Source organism: Rutidosis leptorrhynchoides, chromosome 1 (genome assembly GCF_046630445.1).
Source record: "Rutidosis leptorrhynchoides isolate AG116_Rl617_1_P2 chromosome 1, CSIRO_AGI_Rlap_v1, whole genome shotgun sequence".
NCBI classification, from domain to species: Eukaryota; Viridiplantae; Streptophyta; class Magnoliopsida; order Asterales; family Asteraceae; genus Rutidosis; species Rutidosis leptorrhynchoides.
The window spans coordinates 498,559,601-498,580,349 of NC_092333.1; positions in this window are offsets into that span (position 1 = coordinate 498,559,601).

Sequence of the window (20,749 nt, forward strand, 5' to 3'; positions counted from 1 at the left end):
ATGCGTTCATGGAAATAGTTCAAACATTATGAGACTCAGTTTAATAGACTTTGCTTATCGTGTCGAAATCATATAATATTAAGTTTAAATTTGGTCGGAAATTCCCGGGTCATCACAGTACCTACCCGTTAAAGAAATTTCGTCCCGAAATTTGAGTGAGGTGGTCATGGCTAACAATAAAATTGTTTTCATGACCAATATGAGTTGATAATTAGAGGTTTATCATCATTGAGTAATATGGATAAAACAATTTGATTATTCGAAGAGCACGAGTGAAGCTATTCACAAAAGAATGAAATGAGAAACAAAGATTTGTTTTTAACTTTTGACGTTGTCAGGTTTGAATTTAGAAAATAAGGCGCGTCTTAACTTTTGACATTGCCTTGGTTGAATTCCGGAATTCAAGGGATTTAAAGATACTCTTCAAAATCTAAAAGATTTGATTTTTCGGCGAGTAAGAAAATTAGGATTCTCTAATTAAATGCGGAGATCTGTCTTGATTTTTCTATCAGATATGTCACTATAAATTAACTTCTTCCGTTCCGTTACTTTTACCATTCCTATACCCAATTCCTAAATTCAAAACTTTATGAAAAATGCTTAATCCGGCTCTGATCCTTGTCCTTTTTCTTACTATTGTAACATTCATTCTCCTTTTCCAACTCCCACATGAAGAATCTGTTTATTTCTATTATGCTCTAGGGATTATTGTATTTATAATCCTCCCGTGTCTTTATATTGCTATACGTACTGATATCCACGGTTTGTAATTTCGGTGTTGTCATTGGGATTTATATTCTCCCTTATATTTCAAAGCTCTATGCTTTTGTTTTTTTTTTTTTTCTCTTCCCGACTTCAAGTCAAGCGAATAATGGTCCAGAATTCGTAGATATAGTGTTTCGAATGATTATAATATTCTATGCAGGAAGGAACGTGATAGCACGATTTGATTTTCAAATTTATCATCATCACGGAAGATAGAACCATCAAGAATACATTTTCTTGATTTGTTCAGGAGTTAGGTAGAATGAAAGAGTTATATAAAATGGCACATGATGACGTTATGATCTGTGAATCATCACGTTCCAGTAGAAGCTCAGCATGACTTACTGTAATATAATCACGTTGATCAAGTGTCATTATATTATACTAACTCATGCATCAGTTCCCAACACTACTTCAATAACATTCATATTTTAAGCTCGAAAGTTTACAGAATATAGAAGCTAATAGTTTCTATATGATGTAACACTGATAGCACGAAGAGATTAATGATTTCAGATAAGAATAGTTATGAAAATATCTTCAGAAATATGAAGGATATTTATAATGAAAGATACGATGATATCTTGGAATTTCTAATATCGATGGATGATGAAGAAGATTTTCCGCAAGATTTTAACATGACTTCGGAGCAAGATATTCTCTAAAGATTTCAACGGATCTAGATTTATCTGGGTTCTATGAATTTTGGGTATGTTACTTGTATTTCTCCTTGGTTTCCTTTATGGTTAGCTCAATCCGCTTTCCAGTTCCAACTTTTCTGAGCTTTTCCAACATACTAATCTTTATCATCAAACTTTCGATGATTATGGTCGTTTACGGTTATCAACAGTTTCTGCTGCTTCATTCAGCTTTTTCAACATTTAGAGTATTGATTTGTGGCTGAGTGCTTTTCAGAATTTCAGAATGAGAGATCATAATCTAAAAGATAAATGTCATACATATAACTGTTGATGTAGATATGCCGTGAGTTTTCAAAGTACTGATTGTTGATTTCCGGTAATTGGTATGGCAGTTCTCGTTACAAGATGCGGATGAGTATATGATAGGGTTTCAATGAATAAATATAATGATTTGTCAGAGAGATTTAAGCCAAGAAGCAACGAGGTTGCTGGTACATTTACTGCTAATGTAGTGAGATATAAACGGTTTTCCGGTATTGATGACGAAGGGAAACTTTTATATCAGGGTTAAAATAAGCGAAACCGAGTGAAAAGTCGGAGTTGACTTGTTGGAGCTGTGACAAAATTTACTACTTTGAAAAGGGATTGTGAAGTTATTTTGGGTAATAATAATGCTAAAGGATCTAACACAGTTACATGTTAAACGTTTACTCAGGTTCCGAGTATTTTCAGGTGCATAGCTATATGCATCACTCTTTCTTTCCGTAAATGATGTGCGATTGGTTCATCCTCTCGATTGAAATGTTTTCAAGAATCATGAAAGGTTTGAACGCAGATTGAAATCGTCAAAATACAAATGAGGTTTAAAATGAGATCAAGTGGCAAACTTGAAGAAATGTTTAGTTTCATATGTTATAGTCAATATTTTAATTCATTTTAATTGTCCAATATTGGTAGTCCACAGTTAGCAATTCAATAATTCATGTATAGTTTAATATATAGTATTCGAATTAATTAATACGTAACGTGACCCGTATTCGTCTCAGACTCGATCACAACTCAAAGTATATATATTATTATAGAATTAACCTCAACCCTGTATAGCTAACTCCCGCATTACTGCATATAGAGTGTCTATGGTTATTCCAAATAATATATATAGATGCGTCGATATGATATGTCAAAACCTTGTATACGTATCCCGATATGTAAAGTGCGTAAAATAAATAACAGAAATTAAATGACGATAAATTAAATTGCGATAATTAAATTGCGATAAATAAAATGTAATACGGAATTAACAGTTAGCTAGAGACAGTTAGCTAGGATTTTGTTAGCGTGGATTCTTACCAAAATTTCATATTGTTAATTAGTCTGTTTCTAATCAATTTTTATTGTGTCCATTTTTTTTTTTTTTCATTATGCCACTTGTTGGATTCTGATATGTCAAAATCCAAATATGAAATTGAATGAAAATGGTTATTCTGTGGTGAACGGATACGTATATCGGTGGATGTAAGTAGGATATTATATGACTGTTGAAACAGATTCAAAGAACGTACAATGTAACTTATTAATGTGAAATTTAAATATTCTTCGGGTATAACCTACCCGTTAAAATATTTTCACTATTAACAGTTTGTACAAGAGAATTTTTAATTACAATCTTTATGAAAACATATATACATATATATTTTCTTCAGATGTATTCATGGATTTAATGAGTTAATATGATATTAAGCTCATTTGCTTTTCAGTTAGAACTAGAATAAATAATCTCTAAAACTTTAGAGATTACATATTCGCCATGTCGAACGAAGATAAATGAGGTAGAACGATACGTAGAACGAAGATCATACTCAAAGTACAGATGATGATATTGAAGCATGGATTGTTGATGGTACTGGTGCTGTTATTGATTGTATTGTTGGTGCCGGTGATGTTGCTGAAGCTGGTACATTTTGCACCATATTCTCCGAATTGATTATTCGAGCGCGAAGTTTGTTGACTCATTACTCCAGGACGATTGTCGGTCGGAACGAGCGGATGAATAAGGTTCAGAATTGTGGATAGAATATCATCTTGTCGAGTTACCCTGGAAATGAGACTGAAAATGGTGTCTCGAACAGGTTCGCCGGTAAACGCTTCAGGTTCATTGCCAAGAGGTGGATTCGGTTGGTGGAAGGGATTGCCTTCTGCGCGTTTCCATTAAATAAGTAGACTACGAACCCATCAGATGAATTGATAATGGCTGATTGGTTGATTCATGCCGATGACGCTGTTTTTGGAGCTTAGGTGAACATCTATGTCGGAATAGCTGTCGGAATAACTATCGGAATAGCTATCGGAATCTGAGGGACTCGAACTGGTTGCAGGATTCATCTCGTACGATCAGATGAAGGATTTTCGATAAGAAATAGATTATAGGATGTAGATTAGTACCCTGCAATACATAATTTACATATGCATATATAATACTAAAATCCCATAAGTTACGGAGGAATCTACGGAAGTTGTCAGGCAAAGTTACGGTAACAGATACGCTAAGATATAAAGTAGTAGATACGCTAAGATAAGAATTTCGTCTATACAATATTCATGCAGTCAATGCAGTAAAACGTGTCTAGACTAAGAATGATAAGCAAGTGATTCCCTAAGAATGATAAGCAAGAAATTTTTGACACGAAATGATAAGCAAAACTTTTGACATGCAGACACGGTCGGAGTCCAGACTCACTAATGCATCCTAACGACTTATCAGTTAGACACACTAATGCAGACCTGGTTCGCTAAGACCACCGCTCTGATACCAACTGTGAAGACCCGTCCTAATCTATCCGGACGAAGTCATCAACCTTTGATTCCAGAGCGATGATCGACTCCAGGTATTGTCCTTAAAATGAGAAAGAGGCACAGCGGAAGGTTTCTTTCACACCTGAGAATAAACATGCTTTCAAGTGTCAACCAAAAGGTTGGTGAGTTCATTAGTTTTACATAAATAATCATTTCATAATTTTAATAGACCACAAGATTTCATATTTCCATTTCTCATAAACATACGTCCCATGCATAGAGACAAAAATATCATTCATATGGATTGATCACCTGGTAACCGACATTCACAATATGTATATAAGAATATCCCCATCATTCCGGGATCCTCCTTCGGACATGATATAAATTTCGAAGTACTAAAGCATCCGGTACTTTGGATGGGGCTTGTTGGGCCCGATAGATCTATCTTTAGAGTTCGCGTCAATTAGGGTGTCTGTTCCCTAATTCTTAGATTACCAGACTATATAAAAAGGGGCATATTCGATTTCGATAATTCAACCATATAATGTAGTTTTGATTTACTCGTGTCTATTTCGTAAAACAGTTATAAAAGTTGCGCATGTATTCTCAGCCCAAAAATATAAAGGGTAAAAAGGAGCAAATGAACTCACGCATATAAATATTGTAAAACAGTTAATAAAACATTTGCATGTATTCTCAGCCCAAAAACGTAAAAAGTAAAAGGGAGTAAATGAAACTCACCTAATGTATTTTGTAGTAAAAATACATAGAACGACATTGAACAAGTATAGGGTTGGCCTCGGATTCACAAACCTATATCATTTGTATATTTATTAATATACATAATTGTAACTAAACAAATATATATGTATTTATTATTAGTGATATAGTTTTTATGTTAATAACATATATATGTCATTATATATATATATATATATATATATATATATATATATATATATATATATATATATATATATATATATATGTATATATTAAGTAAATAATTATATTTATATTGTTAAGTTTTGTATTAAATATATATGTATATATATATTTATATATATTTATTTATTTATTTTATAATTATCTTTTGTTTGTTAACTTAATGATAATTCTGATAACAATAATACTAATAATAATAATATCAATAATAATTTTAATTATAACAATGATACTTTTGCTGTTATTACTTGTTAGATTAACAATTTTAATTATTATATAGTAATAATGTTGATCATGATAATATTAATAGTAATACTTATAATAATTTGTTATCATTAATGATAATACATGCTAATAATTTTTAGATGATAATACTTATTCTAATGGTAATACTAATAATAATAATAATCTTACGAATAACACCATTGATAATGATAATTTTTAATAATAATGATACTAATAATATTATTAACAATAATAATGATAAGAATGATTGTAATATTATTAATAATGATATAATAATAATGGCTTTTAATACTAATTCTTATATTCATACAAAACATGTTAATACAACTAATGTTTAAAGTTATTACTAGTCTTCATTATAATGATAATAACAATTTTACTCATTTTTTAATGATAATAATATTCATAATATTAATGTTAACATTTACAATAACTAACATAATCATAAACTTAATCATAATAATTAACAATAACAATAATAATCACAATAACCACAATAATAATAATAATAATAATAATAATAATAATAATAATAATAATAATAATAATAATAATAATAATAATAATAATAATAATAATAAAAGAAGTGGTGTATACCATTAAAAGCTTCAAGTAAAAAGAAATGCTCCAGGTGGGACTCGAACCCGAGACCTCACGCTCACCGTACAAACACCCAACCATTTCACTGGCTCGACTTATTTGAATAAACCTTCAGTCATTTCTTATTTAACCCTACGTTCTGTTTCCTTAATTCTTCCTCTTCTTTTCATAAAAAAATTTCACCACAACCAAGGCTCGAACCCTAGACCTTCTGTTACACAACACAACACTCAGACCACTCCTCTGTTTCTGATTATCTGGAATATTATTAAACTTAATAACATTTAAACCGTATTTTACTGTGTTCATCTTCTTGCCCACATTGAAATCAACCAGGACCAAATCAAATATACAACCAACCATTTGGATTCTTCCACATAATCAAGACTAATGAATACTAGTTATTTTAATAAAATAGAAAACGAAAGAGAGAAAGGAAAAAAAAATACATAAATAAATAAAAAAACAAATCCCGTCGTTGCTGTTTGAAAAAAAAATTGATTTCAATTTAGAGTACGTAATAGACAAATGTTATAACATAAATTGTGTTTCAAATCACTTCCAAAAACTTTACCAATCGTTAATTTAACAGGAAATTTCAAAATATGTTCGAATTTTAATGAAGAACAGTTGTTGACTTTTTATGAACAAAACATTGACTCGAAAATTCACATTCAATATAATGAATTAGAACCTCAAATTTGGCAGATAGTTTGAGTATTAGATTCATAACAATTCGGCATTTTTAGTTTTTGAAATACAATTCGAATTTGAACCTTTGGAAAAAAAAAAAGAAATGCAGCGACAGAGGTGTTCAATGTATATATAATTTTTCTGTTTTAATTTAACATAAATAAACAAGTACCTGCAGTTTTAATTGATGTTAAGGGTGGAAGAAAATGGATGATTCCTCAAATACTTGTATAATCGATGAAGAAAAATAAAAATAAAAAATAAGTGTGTCGACTTCTCCTCTCAGACCATAACAAGAAATCATCAAACAAAAAAAATAAAACTGCTTACAATAAGTGTACCAATTATTGACAAGGTATCCAGATTAAAAGTAGACAGAGATGTGTGTCACGGGTTTGAAAGAAAACAAAAAAATTCATACTCAAACAGTTTTTTTTTTATTTAATTAATATCAATATTTAATTAATATTAATATTAATAATAATACATTTAATACTTTTAAGGATAATGTTAATAATATAATTAACTATGATAAGAATTATTAATAATAATACTAATAATGATATTAATAATAAAGATAACATTAATAAAATGATGATAATAATAATAATATAACAATTTATTCATATTAAATTTCATATCTACACATTATATATAATAATAATAATAGAATTAATAATGTTTATAATGATAATAACACTAAGATAATACTATAGATAATACTAATAATGATGATATTTAATAATAATAAGAATGATAACATTTAATAATAATAATCATAATACTTTACTAACTATAATAATTATTTAAATGATAATAATATTATTAGTAATAATATTATAACAACTTATAGATATCAAGTTTCATATTTGTATGTTATATTGATAACACTAATTTTGATATTAATATTGAAAATAATAATATTACTATAACATTTATCTCTAACTTGTAAATACATTTAATATTTATTACATTTATTAATTATATCATATTTACTATTTATCTAAGGTATGGAATATTTAATATTTATACATTTTAACAATATACATATAGTAATAGTTATGTATAGAAATCGGGTATTTATATATATAAATCCATTTTACTTCCAACATAATTATTTTATATCTTATCTTTCATATTAAATTTTAAATGTTGAAATTATATTTTATTATTTTCCATTACTATTATATATGTACTTACATTTATATTTATTTACATTTATTTACAAACTATCGTTCGTGAATCGTAGTCGAAGTCAAATGCGTTCATGGAAATAGTTCAAACATTATGAGACTCAGTTTAATAGACTTTGCTTATCGTGTCGAAATCATATAATATTAAGTTTAAATTTGGTCGGAAATTCTCGGGTCATCACAATATGTATATATAAAATTATATAAATATTAACTATTTTAAATATATATACAAATAATTTAAGATTTAATATATAAATTTGCTTGCTTACGATTATATGTATTAATATATATACTCGATATAGGTTCGTGAATCCAAGGCCAACCCTACACTTGTTAAATGTCGTCATATGTATTTTTACTAGAAAATACAGTATGGTGAGTTTCATTTGCTCCCTTTTTAATTTCTTTTGCAATATATATTTTTGAGCTGAGAATACATGCGCTGTTTTATAAATGTTTTACGAAATAGGCACAAGTACTAAAACAAATTCTATGTGGGTTTAAACCAGAAATATACCCTTAGCTTGGTAACATTAAACTACTTGTCTATGTACGGTAGGCGCGAATCCTAAAGATAGATCTATTGGGCCTGACAAACCCCATCCTGACTATAGGATGCTTAGTACTTCGAGGTTATTTTAAACACACCTAATCTGGTGTACTTCAGAGGGTAAAACATGAATGTTAAGGCTTGTTACCGGGTGCCTACAACTCATAGAATACTTTTATGCACTTGCGAGTGTACATATATTTATAAATGGAAATCTTGTGGTCTATTAATATATTGAAATGATTGTTATGATAAACCTATGAACTCACCAACCTTTTGGTTGACACTTTTAAGAATGTTTATTCTCAGGTATGAAAGAAATCTTCCGCTGTGCATTTGCTCATGTTAAAAATATTATATGGAGTCGTACATGGCATATTTAGGTCAGTACCTCGCAATGGGACCAAATGTTGATGATTTCGCCCTGATGGATTAGGACGGGTCATCACAGATGGTATCAGAGCAGGTCGTCTTAGTGAACCAGGTCTTGCATTAGTGTGTCTAACTGATAGTTGTTATGATGCATTAGTAAGTCTGGACTTCGACCGTGTCTGCATGTCAAAAAGTTTTGCTTATCATTTCTTGTCGAAAATTACCTGCTTATCATTCTTAGTCTAGACACGTCTTAGTGCAATTATTGCATAGATAGTGTATAGACAAATTCTTATCTTAACGTATCTGTTACTGTAAACTTTGCCTGACAGCTTCCGAAATTTCCGCCGTAATATACGGGATCTTCTGTACTACATAAAGGTATTCTATGTAATTAGAATATCATCCTATATCCAAAAATCATTTCATATCAAAATCATCTATCTGATCGTGTAAGATGAATCCTACACCTAGCTTGGATTCCATTAGTTTCAGAAGCGATTTCGAGATAAATATCGAAGAAGTCTCTGAAGTCGACGAGCCAGAAGTGTCTCAACCGTTTAACTATTTTCCTTTTGGATGGACTGGGGATGAGTTCGTAGCTGACTCAATCAATGGAGACTCGAAGAAGGTAATCCTTTCCATCAATCTTATTGCCCTCTTGGCAAAGAACCTGAAGCCCTTACCGGCAAACCTGTTCGTAATACCATTTTCTTTCTCATTTCCAAAATATCTCGCCACGATTATATTCTATCTAAAATTCTAAAAATTATTCATCCGCTCGTTCTTACCGACAATCATCCCGGAGTAATAAGTCAACGAGCTTCGCGCCCGAGTTGTAGTCTTGGAAAATATGGTGCAAAACTTACAAGCACCACCAGCATCATCAGCACCAGTACCATCAATAATCCATGCCTCAACATCTCATTCTGTACCTCGAGTATAATCATCGTTCTACATATCGTTCTACATCAATTATCTTCGTTCTTCATGGCAATTAAGTAATCTCTAAATGTTTTAGAGATTACGTATTCTAGTTCTAACGGTAAACCAAATGAGTTTAATATCATATTAACTCAATGAATCCATGATTACATCTGAAGAAAATATATATGTATATATGTTTTTATAAAGATTGTAATTAAAAATTCTTTCGTAAAAAGTGTGAATTGTGAAAATATTTTAACGGGTAGGTAATACCCGAGGAATATTCAGATTTCACATTAATAAGTTATACTGTACATTCTTCGAACCTGAATCAACAGTCATTTACTACCCTACCTACATCCACAGATATACGAATCTGTTCACCACGGAATAACCATTTTCATTCAATTTCATATTTGGATTTTGACCTATCAGAATCCAACAAGTGGCATAATGAAGAAAAACATTGGACAAAATAAAATTTGTTAGAAACAAATGAATTAACTATGAGAAGAATTTTGTTAAGAATCCACGCTAATTGTTCCTAGCTAACTGTTACATTTTATTTATCGAAATTTATTTATCGCAATTTATATTCTCGTAATTTTATTTATTGTCATTTAATTTCTGTTACTTATTTTACGCACTTTAAATATCGGGACACGTATACAAAGTTTTGACATATCATATCGACGTCATCTATATATATTATTTGGAATAACCATAGACACTCTATATGCGGTAATGATCGAGTTAGCTATACAGGGTTGAGGTTGATTCTAAAATAATATATATACCTTGAGTTGTGATCGAGTCTGAGACATGTATATAACGGGTCACGACACGTATTAATTAATTCGAATATTATATATTAGACTATATATGAATTATTGACTTACTAACTGTGAACTACTAACATTGGACCATTAAAATGAATTAAAATATTGACTATAACATATGAAACTAAACAATTCTTCAAGTTTGCCACTTGATTTCATCTTAAACCTCATTTGTACCTTGACGATTACTATCTGCGTTCAAACCTTTCATGACTCATGAAAATACCTCAATCGAGAGGATGAACCAACCGCACTTCATCTACGAAAGAAAAGATCGATGCATATAGCTATTCACCTGAGAAACTCTCGGCAACTGAGAAAACGTTTAAAACGTAGCTATGCTAATTTCTTAGTGTTATTATTACCCAAAATAACTTTGCAATCTCTTTCCAAATTAGCAAATTTTGTCACAGCTCCAGCAAGTCAACTTTGACTTTTCATTCGAAACAACCTTATTATAATCTTGATTTATATGTGTGCTCTTTTATTGTTACCAGGGAACCTTTTATTATATTTCACGATATTACCAGCAGATGTACCAGCAACCTCGTTGCTCCTTGGCTTAAATCTCTCTGACAAATCACTATATTTATCTGTTGAAGTCTGATCATGTACTCATCCGCATCTTGTAACAAGAATTGCCATACCAATTACCGGGAATCAACAAATCTGTATTGTGAGTCTCGTAACGTTTCCACACCAACAGTTATATGTATCCATATAACATTTATCTCTTATAACTATGATCTTCCATTATGAAATTCTGAAAAGCACCCAGTCTGCGAATTAATACTCTGAATTTTGAAAGTTGAATGAAGCAACAAAAACTGTAAATGACCTCAACAGCCAAAAGTTGATGATAAAGAATTGTATGTTGGCAAAGCTCAGAGAAAGTTTGAAACTGAAAAACTAATTGAGCAAACTACGAAGGAATCTCTGAACAAATCACAAGGACTAAACTTGTACATTAAGAATCCTGATGATTCTGTTTTTGATGAAATCTTTAGCAAATACCTTGCTTCTGACTCCAAACTCTTGCGGACAAATTTTCCTCACCATCCTTCGATATTAGAAATTCCAAAATATCATCGTATCTTTCATTATAAATATCTTCCATATTTCTGAAGATATTTTCATAACTATTCTTATCTGAAATCATTAATCTCTTCGTGCTATCAGTGTTACATCATATAGAAACTGTTAGTTTCTATATTCTGTAAACTTTCAAGCTTAAAATATGAATGTTATTGAAGTAGTGTTGGAAACTGATGCATGAGTTAGTATAATATAATGACACTTGATCAACGTGATTATATTACAGTAAGTCTGAGTTTCTAATGGAACGTGATGATTCACAGATCATAACGTCATCATGTGCCATGTTACATGACTCTTACATTCTATCTAACATATAAACATATCAAGAACGTAATTTCTTGATAGTTCTATCTTTACTCTTGAATTCTGGTAATTTAACCAATCAAGATCGTGCTATTACAATTTCTCTCTTATAACATTTGTCATGTTCATTTGAACTTCATATTTACGAAATTCTGAACCATTATTCGCTTGACTTAAAGTCGGGAAGAGAAAATAAGAGAATGGAACTCCAAAATATAAAGGAAACAAAGAGGGTGGTTTTATAGTGAGATATTAGACAGTGTAATCGAGGCAGATCCCCGTATTTAATTATAGAGATCTTAATTTCTTTATTCGTCAAAGAATCAAATCTTTTGGATTTCGAAGATTTTCTTTGAATCCCTTGAATTCCGGAATTCAACCATGACAACGTCAAAAGTTAAGACGAAACTTTATTTCTTCAAATCACTCTTTTGTCATAACTTCACTCATACGCTTCGAATAATTGAATTTTTTTTATCTGTATTACTCAATAATGATAAAACACTACTTATCAACTCATATTCGTCATGAAAACATTTTTATTGTTAGCCATGACCACCTCACTCAAATTTCGGGACGAAATTTCTTTAACGGGTAGGTACTGTGACGACCCGAAAATTTTCGACCAAATTTAAACTTAATCTTTATATGATTCTGATACGATAAGCAAAAATCTGTAATATTGAGTCTCAAAAACTTTGAAACTATGTTCATATGTTTAATTACCCTTTGACTATTCCCGACGATTCACGGACAATAAATTGTAAAATAGATATGTGTATATATAAATATGTATGTATTTAATAAATTGAAATACATTACTTCACAACATGATACTTAACAACACATATTTAATTTTATTCAATCACATATCACATTACATTATTTAATAATAAGACATTTCACATTTTGTAAACTTGTTTATACTACACACATAAAAACAATATTACTAATACACACACGCTATTGTATTCAAACATTCAACTGGCACTTTACATTTTTATCACATTACACAATTTATAACTATATATAATTCAGCACACAACCACTATATATATTAAAAACGCAAACTATATATAAAGATAAAGATCAAAAATTGCTTTGGCATGTGTTATACTTTTCAAGTATGGCCAACCACATTTTTTTTTTAAATAAATCATGTGGGATCACATGAAGTTAATGGTCGACAGAAATAGATTTAGAAAAAGGGATGTTCAATTATTTTTTTAAAAAGTAACGTGGATAATGGAGGATGACTTGAATCATTTGGCGTATTATTTTTCTTTCTTTTCTTTGGCAGACGTTTTACAAACAAGGGATCCCACATCCCATCCCACTTGATATTATACCAACTCATAAATCATATATATACCCACTAACACCGAATATAGATATATTATATGCACACAGACATATGCAAACCAACAAACACTCTAATCACAAGAACCCACTACGTAATATATCAGTTACTACTTAGATTTATGTTATATTTTTTTTTTTGAGATTCAATGAACCACATTTTTCTATTATATACAGAATCATATGCACATACATCCACACGAAGACATACACATATATATTTTTTAGTTCGTGATCAAATATGATCACCTTCACCCTCACTACACTCGACAACCGCAAGCAAACCCACCTAATCGGCCATTGTCGATCAACACTCAATCTCCTCCGGGAACCAACATACACCACACTACAAACCACCACTTCCACTATCGTCGACACCTTCAAACCACCTTCATTTGCTTGGCCTTCACCCTTGTTGCAACCACCATACAACACCTAGAATCTTTTTCTCCTTCATGACTTACTCGACATCACCACTCAAACCAACTACGGCCATCCTCACAAACATCAATCAATTATCAAACCCAAACCATAAAACAATCGAACCATCATTGGAAATCACGGGTATCATCTTTTTTCTCTCTCTCTTTCTCTCTTTTGTGTTGTTAGCAAACCAACCACCATTAAACCTATCTACAGAAGATGCAACTAGTTGCATCAATCTTGCTGCTATCTTGTTCGATCACCAAACCAACAAGCTGCCCGATAACCTGATGCAAACAATCTATGACTAATTATCAATACACGCTGCAATTATTCCTAGTTTCTTCCATGAATCTACTCCATTAAACCACGAATACTATCTGATATATATTTATGTTTCGATCAGAAACCACCAACACAACCGCCACTTGTTACATGCTGCTACTATCTCTATCTGTTTCTGTTTAACGAAAAGGAGGAATGAATGATGATGATCTGTGATAAAACGAAGTGTAGTTGATGATGATATAGACAAGTATAATGATGAAAGATGGTGACAAGATGATTAGGTGAGAGATGTAAAGGAGAGGACGCGTGCTTTTTCTCTTCTTTCTTGTATGTTTCCATCGACAATCTATCTAGATTAAAATAAGATATGTGGACTAGTGGATCCAAGTACTAAAGGTTATGAATTATTAAAATGGGTCACAAAATGATACGTATTTATAAATGATGCTAAAAGTTGATGTGGATACATTTGTTGTTTCTATTCTATCCAATTTTAACACCACCAGGAAACTCAAACACTTATTACTACTAACTGGGCTTAAGAAACTTACTTGGGTTGTATTCTTAATGGTGTAAATTGGGCCGAAAGCTTTTATGCTTGTTGGGCCGAAAGTTGTCATGTCTTGTTGGGCCGTGCGTGTTTATTATGTTGGGCCTCTAATGAAAACCCTTATGATAATAACGATGAACAAGTGGTAAGAATGAAGGTGACGTTTAATAACTGTAAAGATGATGATAAGGCGTGATGATGGTCGTGATGTTATGCTCCTTGACGATTATGATAATATAGGACGATACTCATGTGAGATGTATGATGAAGAATGATGTTAAAAAAAAAATAAAGTTGATGAACGAGTAATTAAGAGTATGATGATGATGAGTTGAAGAATGGTGTATACGGTATTGATAAGGATAAAAGTAGGAAAATGTAAAACGGAATAACATGGGTTAGCGGGACGTCGCGGGTTCAAACCCGGACTTGGGCATTTTTTTAAGGAATACTTCGTTGAGGTAGTTATTTACTTAATTAATTATGATTATCATTATCTTATTATTATTATCATGACCATTACTATTATTACTATTATTAATATCATTTTTATCCAAATTTATAAAATTATCATTTAGATTATTATTAGTATCAATATTATTATTAATATTATCATTATTACTTTCATATTAATAAAATTATTATAACAAATAAATATTTTCTATGTAAGAATATATTTATTACAACTATCATGATATTTTATATAATTATATATATTAGGATTATTTACATAAATATTTACATATAACAAGTTATTGATTTTTAATACAATATTAATCATATGTATATATAAAATTATATAAATATTAACTATTTTAAATATATATACAAATAATTTAAGATTTAATATATAAATTTGCTTGATTACGATTATATGTATTAATATATATACTCGATATAGGTTCGTGAATCCAAGGCCAACCCTACACTTGTTAAATGTCGTCATATGTATTTTTACTACAAAATACAGTATGGTGAGTTTCATTTGCTCCCTTTTTAATTGCTTTTGCAATATATATTTTTGACCTGAGAATACATGCGCTGTTTTATAAATGTTTTACGAAATAGGCACAAGTACTAAAACAAATTCTATGTGGGTTTAAACCAGAAATATACCCTTAGCTTGGTAACATTAAACTACTTGTCTATGTACGGTAGGCGCGAATCCTAAAGATAGATCTATTGGGCCTGACAAACCCCATCCTGACTATAGGATGCTTTAGTACTTCGAGGTTATTTTAAACACACCTGATCTGGTGTACTTCAGAGGGTAAAACATGAACGTTAAGGCTTGTTACCGGGTGCCTACAACTTATAGAATACTTTTATGCACTTGCGAGTGTACATATATTTATAAACGGAAATCTTGTGGTCTATTAATATATTGAAATGATTGTTATGATAAACCTATGAACTCACCAACCTTTTGGTTGACACTTTTAAGCATGTTTATTCTCAGGTATGAAAGAAATCTTCCGCTGTGCATTTGCTCATGTTAAAAATATTATATGGAGTCGTACATGGCATATTTAGGTCAGTACCTCGCAATGGGACCAAATGTTGATTTCTCCCGGATGGATTAGGACGGGTCATCACAAACACATTCCTCCCTGGTTAGGGGATATATCCAGGTGGTTATCATTTGTTGTGGTGGGGGGTTTCAATTTTGGAAGTAGGCGTGATTGTTCCCTTGTTGCAATGGGACGCTTGGTAGGTTGCTTACAGGGGTTGTTTCTACACATGGTATGACGGGAGTGACATAAGGATTTCCTTGGGTCCATACATATTGGTTTGGTTGCATGGTGCTACCCCAGCTTGGGTGAGGTGGAGGTATATGTCTGTTTGGTGCTTGGGGTGCTATGGATATGGTCGGGGCTGGCACGTTGCAAGTATAGAGGGGTACTGTAGGTATAGTTAGGGTTACCTGAGGCACACTTGTGGTTTCTCTCGTCTGAGTTGTAGTTTGTGTTGACGAGTTTGTTGGTAAACTCCTAGGCTGAGGGTTTTGGTTCGGAGGTTTCATCTCCAGCTCTTCATTGTATTCTTCGCTCTCGTATCTTAGCACCCGTCTACTTTTCAAGATTCCCGTGTCCCTTAAGCTCCTTATCACCGATCTAATGTGATCGTAATTGTTTAGCACGAAAGTTTTATCTATCAACGGAAGTGGTTCTGAGGAATGCGAGCCATGATAGTTCGTTGTGATAAATGCAGCGGGAGTAGCGGGTGACCTAGTGAGGGTCCCCACAGTCGAAAAGTCTAGCTGTGTTGAGTCTGAGGCTTGTGTGTTTCTTGGTGGTGTAAAACCCGGAGGTATGTGACCGGAGTCCGCCATGGCGTCGGTTCTTGCTCAACAATATAAATAAGATGTGAGTCCCACGGATGGCGCCAATTGTTTGTACAATAACCGGCGATCTAGTATTGATATGGGGATATCCTAGTCACTGAGATATGAAATTGGGTGATTATGGTTTTTGCTTTGTTCGCTGGAGATTTCCCGAAGGTAACAATCAAGTGATTGTTTTACACCACCGAAGTAAGTAAAGTAACATGAGTGTTATTATGAGTGTGAATGTTGAATGTGAAATGTATCATGCATTCTATTCTATTTATAAGTGGGTTGGAGCGGCTTTCTATACTAGCTCGCTAGCAGGCCCGGTCCTGAGAAATTGGATACCCAGTGCGAACATCTCAAAAATATGCCTCTGCCCCCTCAAAATATATTAATAGCATAACACAAATATTTAGGGGTTTGGAACCTAGTCAAGCTAGGCGGCTCATCCCCACGCCGATGTTTAGCAAAATCTTGTATGCAAGTAAAACATTTGGAAAAATATCCATCTTCTTTGTAAACTCCATAATCTCAAGTGACGTCTACGGCAAATTGGGGGAAAACAGATATATAAAATAATGGTGGAGTCATGGAGATTATTTATGGTATTGTATAGAATAGATAAAAAGAGATAGATTATCTTGATTTGGGATTTGGGAATCGTCGAATTGATGAGGAGACAGAGAAGTAGAGGACGTTTGAATGCCCACAATGATACGACGAATCAATTTTACTCCGTATTTAATTTTACTCCGTATTTAATTTTACTTCAATGATAGTGGGCTCTTTTTTTAGTTTTTGTAAAACAATTTATTATTTATATGGTCTAAAATGTTGGTCTTAATGAACCTTGTATATGAAACTGGACCAATAATATGATGCCCTTTGGATTGTGTTGTCCAGGTGCGGTTGCACCTTCAGCCCCGCCCAAAGTTCGGCCTCGCTAGTTCCCAATGGTTTTGGAATACTATTTGACCTTTCCCTTTTCGTAAACCTGCAGAGGAAAGTAACCTTGTCCATTTCCTTTGTCGTATGAGCGTGCAGCCGAGCTAGAAATAGTTCAGCTAGCTTGACTTTGTAATTGACCGAGGTTTTGTGGGCTCTAAGATCACTATTCTTGCTCTGATTTAAGGACCTCGTTCATTGTAGCTGATGTTTCCTTCGTACTATGCACTGTGGTGAAATCCTCCGAAATAAATTGCGAAGCTGGTAAACGAGCCGGAGGTGGGGTACACTATCAAGAGCCATTAGGTTAAATAATTAGATCAGATACCCTTTAATTCAACAATTCATTTCCTTACTGTAGTTGATCTCATAGTGACATAGTGTGGTGGTTTGTTTTGTTTCGATAATGTTTTGTTGCTTTAGAGTGTTGGTGCCTCGCAGGTATAGACTATTTGTGTTTCGGTCGTCGCTCTCTCTTAGTGTTTATTTTCGTTTTTTTGTCTAGTTATGTTCATTTCGCAGTTGCCTTTTTGATGTAGTTGAGGCTCGGTGTTGAAAATTTATAGTTTGTTTTTGCTCTTCAGGTTCAGCTTCTCCGATCACTTGTAATTTTTAGTTGAGAACGTTTCTTTTAGAAAGCGTTTTCCTTTTCATATGAGTTTGCGTTGTTTCGCAAATAAAAAAAAATCATTTCTTTAACTGCATACCGCGTTACTAAAATTCAATTTCAATTCAATGCATTAAAAAACATAAAACCTAACCTACGCAATTGCAATTTTTTTTTTCGGTATCTCAATTCAAGAATCCTTTGTTTTCAGATTTTCTTCTCAGATGTCAACATCGATCGGATTTTCATGGCTGATTAAATCAAAATCGGATTTTCAGATCTTAACAACGATCGGTTGCTTGAGATTTCACCATTATTCTAGCCGATTTTGAAGAATACAGTCCGTGGCAACGGTAGAAAATATAGCGGTCAAGGGGAATGTGGACCTGGGAGTATTGTCCAAGTCAAAAGAATTTATCACCAATAGGATAAATAACACTGTGAAGAAAGAACGGAAATGTAGACATATTTTGACTAATCTTTGTTATAGAAAAATATGGGAAATTTGTATTATGGTTTGATGTTTGGTTCGTGATTACCGAACCCTGGATTTAGGATATAGGTTAGCGTATATATGAAGTTATAAACACACTATCGAACATTGAAGAAACGTATATCAAATTTTAAGGATTGCAACATGACATCTTGAGTTGAAGGGGTAGTTAATACCCTCAAATCTCACTTGTCTATTATGACATGTTGAGTCAAACAAATGATTTGTTATATGTTTCAGTTGGAACACAGATTAATTTATTTTTGTACTGTTAAGTATTGTTTCACCCTTTTGTTTTCGAAAATCGGTTGTTAACATGAACAAAAAGAAAAAGAAAATAAAAAATTAGACTTTTTGTTTTTGAAAGTAGGAAGGTCTGTTTTGCACTGTGTTTATGTATATGTCTCACTATGATTTTAGTTTTTTTGCTTACCATATACTCCGTAATTGTTGCATTTATTTCTGTGCAGAGTTTATGCGATTACTCCTCAAGGGCAAAAGGTGTCTGTTACAAATATAAAATGTCGATCAAAATAACGTGTTGTTTGCATTTTACACTGTTAGTTTTGAAATTTTACTCTGGTTCTTCTACCAAAAACTGGTGTAAGATTGATTACAATAATGCTATAACCCGTTTCTTTTTTCTTTTTTGAAAGCTATAATGTGTATATTCTTTGTCTTGAGAACAAAATCAAGAAACTCTAATATATTCTTTCTTATTTTTTGTAACGATATGTATAATATGCATACACTTGTCGCTAATATCTTTTTTAAATAATTAAAAAACTTGTTTCTGTCAACCTGGCCAGGACCAAAAATTACCCGTTTTGACTTGTTACACAACTTACCCATATTGTTACCTCGAAACCTGTCACATATAAGTCAGATTGTGAATGTAGTACGTCGGATATCATTGTGATAGGAGAATAATGGCGAAGGTCAAGAATCTTCAGATGAATGTGCAGATTGAGGAAAATTAGGTAAAGAAAAAGGAAGCGCAACATAATGAATCATGCGCAAATACGCATGATGAAACAGGCTTTACAGAATGTGCCTGAGATGCAGCGAAAAGGTGCGTTGCTACAATCATGGACTGAAAAAATTAGTAAAATTAGTATTTACTATTACTAATATTAATTATGTATGGATCAGAAATTTCTTCCTCTCAGTTGAAGAATTGGTAAGAAAGTGTGTCCTTTTCATAGAATCGGTGAGTTGGGTAACATGTCAAAATGGATATTTATCTGTTAATATCTGTTAATTGTTGTAAAATATGATTACAGAAAGTTTATATTGGGTTTCAACATTTTCAACAATTATTTAGTTCTGCAAATATTCGGAGGTTTTATGCTATTAAAGTTGCACTTTTTACAAAATTCTTTCTCCTTTACTTATTTCTCTCTAGTTAATCATTAACTAGTTTAATACCCGCGAATTCGCGGGATTTTGAAAGCGAAATTTTTGCACACCAAGATTTTGAATTTAGTTATAATAAATAAATATGTGTGTGTGTGCGCGCGCGTATTAAACAGGTAGGTTTAAACATATTTGTATCCAAGAGATATGAAGTATGCAGAAAATTCAACATATTATATTATATAATACACATCAGAGAAATAGATCTGAATGAATAAGACACATGTAGTGTAATATTATAATCTAAACTCAGTAACGTATCAAATGTCCTATTGCATCTTAGCCCATGCCAAGTTCTGGTCAATACGACAGAATCATCACAAAGGGAATGATAATATGACAATACATTCGAAGAAGAATGTTAGTGT